The 9,931-nt window shown below is 30.6% G+C and overlaps 1 long non-coding RNA gene across 1 annotated transcript; it reads left to right on the top strand.

Moving 5' to 3' along the window:
- The first annotated feature begins 4,843 nt into the window (after positions 1-4,843).
- LOC134719764 (uncharacterized) lies at positions 4,844-9,696 on the top strand. Its single transcript, XR_010107693.1, has 3 exons — positions 4,844-4,938; positions 7,757-7,953; positions 9,367-9,696. It is a non-coding gene; the product is annotated as an uncharacterized LOC134719764 (long non-coding RNA).
- The last annotated feature ends 235 nt before the right edge of the window (positions 9,697-9,931 follow it).

Below are 9,931 nucleotides of genomic sequence, written 5' to 3'. Positions count from 1 at the left end.
GCATATAAAATAATGGTACGTCTAAAAACCGTTCAGGATCTCTTGGTTGCACACAGGTCATGTATATATAATAGAGAGAGTTCAGGGTATACATTCGATTGATAACTTATTTTATAATTTTGTAATTTTTGTTTTGGTAAATTCAGAGACATATAATACATGTATTGAGACATATATAATACACGTACATATAATACATGCGTCTCTGAAAAAATCAAACCATCTTTAAAGAAGTTATTTTAGTTTGAATCGACTGTCTTTTGCATTAGGATTCCAAAACGTTAATGTTATTTACAAATGCCAAAACCTGCAAATATATTTTAGGCAGAAAGAAACATTTATATTCGGTGAATTTTACACTAAACGTTTTCTTAATTTGTTTTAAAATATTAAAAAGTACATGTACATCGTTTTTTCCAGATTTGTATAGTAACTGGTTTAATTAAGTCCACTTGATGAAATTTAAATTGCGAGACGCTAATTAATTAACTATCTTTCTATCGGCATGCGCCGTTATTTGGGATACGTCACGGATGACCGATGGTCATATCCATACGATATACCAATCATCATTTGAATTTGGTCGATTGATCTTTAATAATTAGGACTAATTGGTGATGACAGAGAATATGTCGCTGGTGATGGTTAAAAACATATAGAAGTTAACTTTGCAAAAAAAAATGTTCCCTTGGAAAAAATTACGACAATATATGAATATGCTAAATATTTTCCGATAAATAATTAAAGACGTTTAGAAATAAAAAAAATTCACAAGTTATTTCATTTTGAAAACGTTGAAAATGTAGATATTATTAAGTGTACAATGTGGGCCGCTTGGATATCAACTTGTGAAACCCTGCTTAATTAGGGTTTGTCTACTTTCGTCTTTTTATATTGCCAAACATTCTATAATCAAGGATTTGTACACGGCATTGTTATAATATAATGAATCTCATCGCCAATATCACCATAATTACATGAAGAACAGATACAATATTGTCCTAAAGAGTTTGACATCTGTTGAGTCGAAACTGAGGTACCAAATCTATAAAAAGAATCACTATTTTAGTCGAATTTAAACTGTATATATTCTTTTTTAAAAACTCCTGAAATAATTTAACATTATCTATAGAGAGCTTACATATGCAAATCTTTTTAGAAGTATGTGAGCGTAAATAAAATTTGTTTATTATCCCCCCCCCCCCTTTTTTTCCTTTTTATAAAATTTAATTGTAAACGATTTTCTTTCTTTATTTGTGTTTGCTCATTAACTGGGGTTCACGCTGTTAAAAAACAAAAATGTCTCCTTGTGTATAACTTATTGATACAAAAAACAAAATTTAAGCCGCCAGAAGAATAACGGTACGCCTAAACACCGCTTGAAGGACCTCCTGATTGCACTAATGACACATATACGAAGTGCACTCAGGACCCTTTTAAGTCATCGTACACATGATGGATGCATATATTCGTTATACGCTTCTTATTTTAAAGGTAAATTTGGTAGAATTTGAAATCGAACTTTTATAGATATGTTAATTCTTATAAAATAATGAGGGCACGTTTCACTGATTACACAACTACTGAGCCATGAACTATCCAATCAACAAAATTGATTTGATTATCTTTATTGTTGTTTATAGATTGTGTTGTTAGAACAGTGTGACCATGCCGGAAGTAATATTGTGACGTTTAAAATGAATATCACGATGTTTTAAGATTTTCGTATTTTATTAAAATTTCGTTCCATAAATTTTTAAGTTTTATTCAAAATTTAAATATCCTGTCCTGGACCAGTAATTAATTCTTTGTACGATTTTGAAAAGGGAAATACATGTTCATACTTTTAAAGAATTTATATTAATTAAAGTTTTGTATATGGAATCCGTTCTTAACTGTAAAAGCCGTACTTTTCAAACAATCAAACTAATATACATGTATTTAGATGTTATTTCTCATTTTTATCGAACTTGTCCAGGAATTTTATTTTTGAGTAATACGAATGTTTTAAGAAATCCGCATTTAATAAGGTTTTTTTTCTCAAATTAAAGTCGTTTTTGTCCAGTTTCACAAGCCTGAAACGAATTTCAATGTGAACATAAATTCTGAAAATGAACTTGTCTCCGTTTTCGTCTCCTTTTTTTTTTTTTTGAAATTATGATATTTTGGGTATAATTATTTCTAAACAATATGTAAGTTAGATTGTAGTAAGATTCAATTAAAAATTAAATTATTATTTTTTTGTTACAGCGAGAAAGTCTTTTTCGAAGACAGTCATTGACACGAAATCCGTTCAAACCACAACTAAGTCTTCGTGCACAGATTTCCTTTAAGGTTAAACCGAACATTGTACATACTTGTCTTCTCTTGTATAATGTTATGTTGAGAATAAAGATATACAAATTCAATAAAATTTCAATTGATATTGTGTTTGTTTAAAAACTTGATTTAGAGAGAGAGAGAGAGAGAGAGAGAAAAGAATCACACTGAAAAACAAAAATCGAACTTGTTACAGAAAAAAACGCAACTATAAAATAATTTTCTTTATTCGTGAACTGCAAAACACAACAAATTAATTTACCCGTCATCATGAAAAATAAACTGAAAAAGTACATCGATTGAGATATTTTATTTTTTCTATATATGCAAATTCATGTTAAACATGTTAAAGGTAAAACTGAACTAACAATACAATTCCTAAAAAAATTCATGGCTCATTAGTTGTGTAATCAGTGACACGCGCCCTCATTATTTTATAAGAATTAACATATCTACCTAAGTTCGATTCAGGCGGGGATCCAGAGGGGGGGGGGGGGTTCCGGGGGTTGGAACCCCCCTTGTTTTGGCCGATCAATGCATTTGAATGGGGACATGTAGTTGACCCCCCCCTCCATTTTGTCCTGGGTTAGGACCCCCCTTTTTAAAATGGCTGGATCCGCCCCTGCGATTTCAAATTCTACCAAAATTTAACTCTAAAATAAGAAGCGTATAACGAATATAAACATCCATCATGTGTGCAGATACGATGACGGTAATGGGTCCTGAGTGCACTCAGGAGGTCCTGAGCGGTTGTTAAGACGTATCCGAAGAATAAATCATTTCCTGAACCTAAAATACATTTAACTGTAATTAAAGAAAATTCGCCTAAAATATTCTCTCATATATTTAGACAATTGTAAAATAATTAATTCAACGACTTTCCGTCTGTTTACTTATGTTATATTTCCTATTTTGCGAATTTCTTCGTTTTTACCAGGTAATTCATATTTAATATTTTAAAGCATTCTTTTTATGAAAATTACATTTCACATTTACTTTTAATTAAGTTTGATTTATTTAGTTCTATTAATTTAAAATGAGCGTTTTTAGTTTATTACATTACGATTACATAGATGATTTTTTAAGTGAAACATACAGTAAACATTAAATTCCGTAAATGTTATGTATTTCATTTATTTTCATTAATACATGCAAATTTGTTTACAGGAGATTTGTGAATTTGAAGCATAATTTATTCGTAGTAAAGTTTAATTCTGTTATTTGGTTATATTTAATATTCAACGAAGTTTAGAGAAATCTTTGTGTGTCACTTTGGTTTACCTTGACAACGCAACAGAACATAGAGAAAATATTTGTTGTTTCGTGTATATTGAAATCGTACCGATGCAGGATTGATCTCCAGAACAGAATATTTGCGTATTACGTAATAGCAAGAAACATTTAATATATTACAGCTGGACATTATCTACGTATGATGAACTATAAATATTGTGAAATATATTGTATGCATTTATTTGAAATTGTATTATAGAGTTGCCATGAGATCTCAGTTGTAATAAAATATAGTTATTTTGGAATTCTTCGTTTTTACCAGGCCAGCTAAAGTCCAGACGACATAGGCTGAAAGTCAAGTACGACACTTATACTTTTCTTGTTCAGTTTTTGTTTATACCCATAATAGATGAAGTATTTTTTTTTGGAAAATTTACAACTAGATGAACGGAATAAGTACTTTTTTTAGGAAAATTTACAACTCAAATTTTCAAAAACAAAATTCTACACTTTTTACCTGGATTTTTTTTTCTGTCTCGAAGCCGTAACCGGTGACCCCGTATCAAACATAGCGACCAACACCTCACATGACGTATTCTCGATGTTGAGGTATTGACAATATACAATCAAATTTATCAATATACAGCAAGTAAGTAATTTGGTGTTGAATGCCAGTAGATCAGAATTTATTAATTGAACTTTACCTGTTTAAGGGGCACTAGCTGCCAAATTCACGTTCTTCATCGATTTTAATAAAATTCACATAACGTGCATATAGTGTTGAAGTGTTTATTAAAATGTGACGCACAATCCTGGCTGATATGCATAAAACCATTATATTTCATGACACTGCATGAAAAAGAAATTGACTTATCGCATAATACAAGAACCAGAGACATAGATATTGAATCTAATATCTCTGTCAGAACTAAAAAATGAACTACCGTAAGTCCACATAAGAGGGTATGGATGTGAATTAACTGAATAGAGAACAAAGGACAAAGAAAAAAAGGAATAAAGAATAGTGAAAGAAAGAGAATAATGGAAAAAGTGTAAGTTATTAAAAATATGACTAAAAAAAAGACAGAAAAAAAGACACCCCCGCCGAGACGAGCCTTACATGCACTGTTATTTGACGCTGCCGAGTTATTTTGAGATTAAGACATGTATTAGTAGTCAGCCCGTAAAGCCTCTTGCACCAATTTGAGGATTACCCAAGATTAATTTTACGGCTGCTCATTTTATTTTGGCTTAGAAATAATCATAATTGACAAGTTTCCTTCCCCTGCACTTTCGATCCCACATGTAAATAGCACGGTGATTTCAAATAAGACATTGATACATTACAACACTTGCCGTCAGTATTTAAATATATTGATTAAGAAGGTATAGAAGATTAATGCACACTTATATCCACCACTGGCCTAAATAGTTAGTCCGCACACAACGAGGGTCATAAAAACCCAGTACTTTGAACACAGCCACCGGCATGGTGTGAATCTGAAAGCTTCCCACTATCCATTTCTACCAAAACTTTTGCCTTTCATTTATCAAAAATGATATATGTTGATATTAATGGTATACATGTTTAAGAATTATTGGTGAATTCAAACCATTCCTATTGTAAGTGATAAAACTAAATTTATATCAGGGTGATTGAAATGAGGGGAAAAAAAGGGGGGGGGGGTCAGGAGTTCAGGGCCCCCTGTTTGGGAAAAAAATTGGTTGATTATATATGGAATCACTGTGGCATGGCAGGAGCAGGCCCCTCTTACAGTCAGGGGTACTACTTGTACAAGTGTATTTTATTTACTTGAAGAAGTAAAAATAAATATACACATATAAGTAAATTTGTACGCTACTTATACAAGTGAATTTTATTTACTTGTATAGGTAAAAAAAAATGTTGGCTGAGTTATGTCCCTTAGACATTCAGATTTTTTTACTTGTAGAAGTAAAAAAGTCATCCTATCTTCTTTTATTGAAATCTTTGGATTTCTTTGCTGTAATAGAATTTTAAATTATCTGCTCTTTGCAGATGTCTTTACTAATCATTTCAGTGCAATTTCATGGACAATGAAAATCTCATTTGTCTGTTATCTTCAGAACACTGCTCATTTACAAGCCCACAAGGAGCAATTTTTGAAGGCCTTGCGCAAATACTTAAGATCTTTGCACAATCAGTTTCTTTGTTGAACTAATGAGATGAAACATTGAACTTTAATTAAAAAATTTGAGCAAACCTGGGAAAAATCATTAAAGGCATGATTTTACATCTCAAAACTTGAGGATTTTTGTTGGATTGTAAGAAAAATTTACTTATACAAGTAAATTTTTAAGAAAATGAAGGGGAGATTATTTAAACATTATTTATTTACTTATATATGTATTTTTTTTTTTACTTCTTCAAGTAAATAAAATACACTTGTACAAGTAGTACCCCTGACTGTCTTAGACAGTCGGTGGGCCCCCACTTATGAAAAATTCTGGATCCACTACTGTGGTCTTCAGTTGTATTATCTTTTTAAAAAAAAAATACACCTGTATAGTGTATATATATCTAAAGTGTAAATCAAGGGAAAATAATGTAAACTATCTGTGCATTGGGACCTATTAAAAACAAGAAATATACATAGGATAACAATCCACAATTTTTAAAAAAAATCACTGTTATATTTTTACTTTATTTTTTGTAAGCACCAATGCAATGTAACGTAATGTTACTGCAAATTTATTTCTTTTAAATTGTAAATAAGCCACGCATGCAACGGCATGTAATAGTCAAAGTTGTGACTGAGTGAGGAAATATGAAGATAGATAGATAGAGGTAATCCCCACCCCCTTCAATTTGAGAATATGCTTTTATCTTGTAAACGGTACAGATCCCCACCCCTAAATCATATAAATTCTTGAATGGGACAATAAAACAAATGAAATGAAATTAAAAGGAGGTCTTTGGGGGTTACCCCACCCTGTTCAATTTGAGAATGTGCTATTATCTTGTGAACGATCCAGATCCCCACCCCTAAACCATATATATTCTTGTCGGGGACAATAAAATTAATGAAATAAAATAAAAGGGAAGTCCCACCCCCTCTAGTTTGAAAACTTGTAAATGGTCAAGATCCCCACTCCTAAACCATATATATATATTCTTGTATAGAACAATAAAACAAATCAAATGAAATATAGGGAGAGTCCATGGGGGTCACTCCCACCCCTACATGTTTGAGAAATTTTTAAATGGTTGAGATCCCCAGTGGTTAGTTGAAAAAATTTCCAGATCCCTGATCCCCACCCTCAAACCATATATATTCTTGTATGAGACAATAAAACAAATCAAATGAATATAGGATCATCCCCTTTGTCTTGTGTTGGGAACCCCGGCTTTTTAAAATGGTTGGATCCGCCCCGGCATACCATCTAGCTAGCTATAAAGGCTTTAAAAATAAGAAATCAAACAAGGAAATTAGCAGTGTAGGCAACTGTTTTGAATTTAAAAAAAAAGCCTTTTACATATATATAACAATGTTAAATTTTTTGTGCATTTGTTTTTGCTTACCGTATTTTCAATAATGGACAAAATTGCATGATTGAATATTGTAATTTAAGAAAAATCAGCATACATGTTATAAAATGGGAAGTGGAAACTGGGAATTTGACAAAGAGACAACAACCCAATCGAAGAGCAGACAACGGCCGAAGGTCACCTATGGGTCTTCAATGCAGTGAGAAGATATCGGCACTGGTCTTCAGCTCATAAATATGTATCAGAAATGAAAATGAGATACAGCTTTCAGTTGTATTAATAAAAACCTCACAATAAGTTCTGAATATCAGAATATACAGTATTGCAAGATTCTCTCAAAATGTACACATAGAGCTGAAAAACTGTAAAATTAATCATGCTTATTTAACATTAAAGTCCATGGAGTCCATCTAAATATGCATACTCTCGTACAAAGGAATATAAGTATGCAATAGACATCAAGTTTTCAAAAATAAGAATGTCTATGCCATTAATTTACGACAAGATTTTCAATCAAGTAATAATTTCGGTTTGTTTAAATATTTTGGAGGTTACTATGACCTCCTTTTTGATGATGATATTTTCGTTTTAAAGTTGAGAAATTGTTTGTACCAACAAAAATAAAAACGCAAAGTCAATCTGGAATTATGTTTTTATCATTTTTTTTATTTTTAGGTTGTCAGCAAGATGAAATGGACAAGTATGCAGTTCAAAATTCAAAATGTGGATATGCTGAGGTTCAAGGTCTTACCTTTGCAGATTTTCATATTTTGCATGAATGAATTCAAAGGTTATATGATGGACGGCAGAGAAAGAAAAAAAAAACTTTTCAATAATCCTGCTCCTGGATAAATGTAAAACATCTTGTTTCGGTAAGTTTTATGCTCTGTTTTGACAGTGTTAGTGCATTCATCTGTCCAGTCTTTCCTCTAAATTGTATCCTCTTTTTTTTGGTGAGTGTTCGCCATGAATTTCAGTAAGTAACTTGTGGATTTACATGTATATACTCAAAATTTAGTACTAATATTAATGGGATTTTAGCATGACATCCTGCCAAATGCTTGTTAATCTTGTTTATGTTCCAGTACATACAAGTATTTGGACTGTACGCATACAGTCTGCCCAATTTTAAGAAGTTGGTCAAGTTTATTAGAAACAAATGTACAGTACAGATCAACATAACTGAAATCTTTGACTTTAATAGATTAATACAAAAAGTTTAATTGCAATTAAAATAAAAACACAGGTTTGGTTGAGCTGGTACCAGACAGTACAAGTATACTTAAATGGTCTGACTGTACACATATGGTGGGACTGTAAGTTCTGGACCGTAAACGTAAGATTCAAATACTGATATGGTCTGGAACATTTATCATTGTTTATATATGTCTTAAAATTAATATCAAACACATTGGTGTTTTTGAACTTGGTAATAAGTTATTTGATAGAACTATAATGTTTTGGGATATCAAAATCAAAAATATCCCATTTTTACTTTTAATAAAGAAGAAGATTATTGATGTATGTATAAATGTATATTAAAATGAGACAGCAAGCCAACAACACAAAAAATAAGGATGAAACATACATAATTGTTTTGTATCAATGTTATAATTTCCAATATGTTCAAAGAGTTCAAGGTATTTTTTCATTGAAATAAAACACAAATTGAAATCTGTCAGAACTTCAAAAGCTTAAAGAAATATTGTTTCTGTTGTCTACATTTTGTAATATTGCAAATTCTTGTGAATAATCATGATAATGGAATGTTATTATAGTTGTCAGTTTTAACATTGATCTTTATACTGTAAATTCATAAATTATTGCATGCATTTATTATTGCGATTCTGTCATTTTAGACTAAAATGCGATTTTAAAAAATCCTGTTTAATCCATATAAAATATTTCATAATGCGAGTTTAAATTATTGCGTTTACAACTCCGTTGCATTTTTCGCAATAAAAAAAAACTTGCATTAATTCTGAATTTACAGTATATATATTATGTATATTACTTGGGAAAATACCCAAATGTTATAAAGAAGAACAAATTAATTGATTGTTATATGGTATTAGAATAGGAAGATGTGGTATATTGCTAATTTGACTACCCTCCATCAGAGAACAAAGGATGTAGGCCGTAAGCAACTGATGACACTGGACAACCTTTAACAATTAGTAAAATCCATACCGCATAGCTATTTTATTGAAAATCATATTATTGCTACATGTATGCAAACAATTTTGTATAATACATTACTTTAGATTTTATTGGTTCTTTTTCAGAAGGATTGAAATTCACCACCTAGAATAAATGGAGAAAACATAAAAACAAGACCAGAATAAATTCAAAGACAAAAGTTGGATCAGTTATTATTTTCATCTCTCAGTCAATGATTTGAAGTTCTTTTAAATACAAAAAAATATTGAAACCACAATAATGTCAAAGTTCTGTGCTGAATGACCAAAAATTGGACTATACGGTTTATGCTGGATGATAAGAAACTATTAATGTTTTGTGTTGAGGGATATTGTGAAAAAAAATAGATTTACTTAAATAACTACTAGTACATGTAGTATTTTAAGCCTAACAATAAAGTTTTTATTGATTTCAAATGGGAAATAATTGTGTTTCAAGAAAGTATTCTATAATTCATGAATAAACATATATTGATACTTACATCATCTGCTTTGTTGTTTAAAAGTTTAGTTTTGAACACTTATAGAACAATATTCTAAATTAACGTTTCCCAAGAAAAAAAGATATTCAATTAAAAAGATTCATATTATAATAATTTACTACCAAATAGAATACATTGTAACATACACATTACTGCATATATATATCTAT

This window comes from Mytilus trossulus, chromosome 5 (assembly GCF_036588685.1).
Source record: "Mytilus trossulus isolate FHL-02 chromosome 5, PNRI_Mtr1.1.1.hap1, whole genome shotgun sequence".
NCBI lineage: Eukaryota > Metazoa > Mollusca > Bivalvia > Mytilida > Mytilidae > Mytilus > Mytilus trossulus.
The sequence above is the reverse complement of the archived record's forward strand: the minus strand, read 5'-3'. Positions and strand labels throughout refer to the sequence as shown.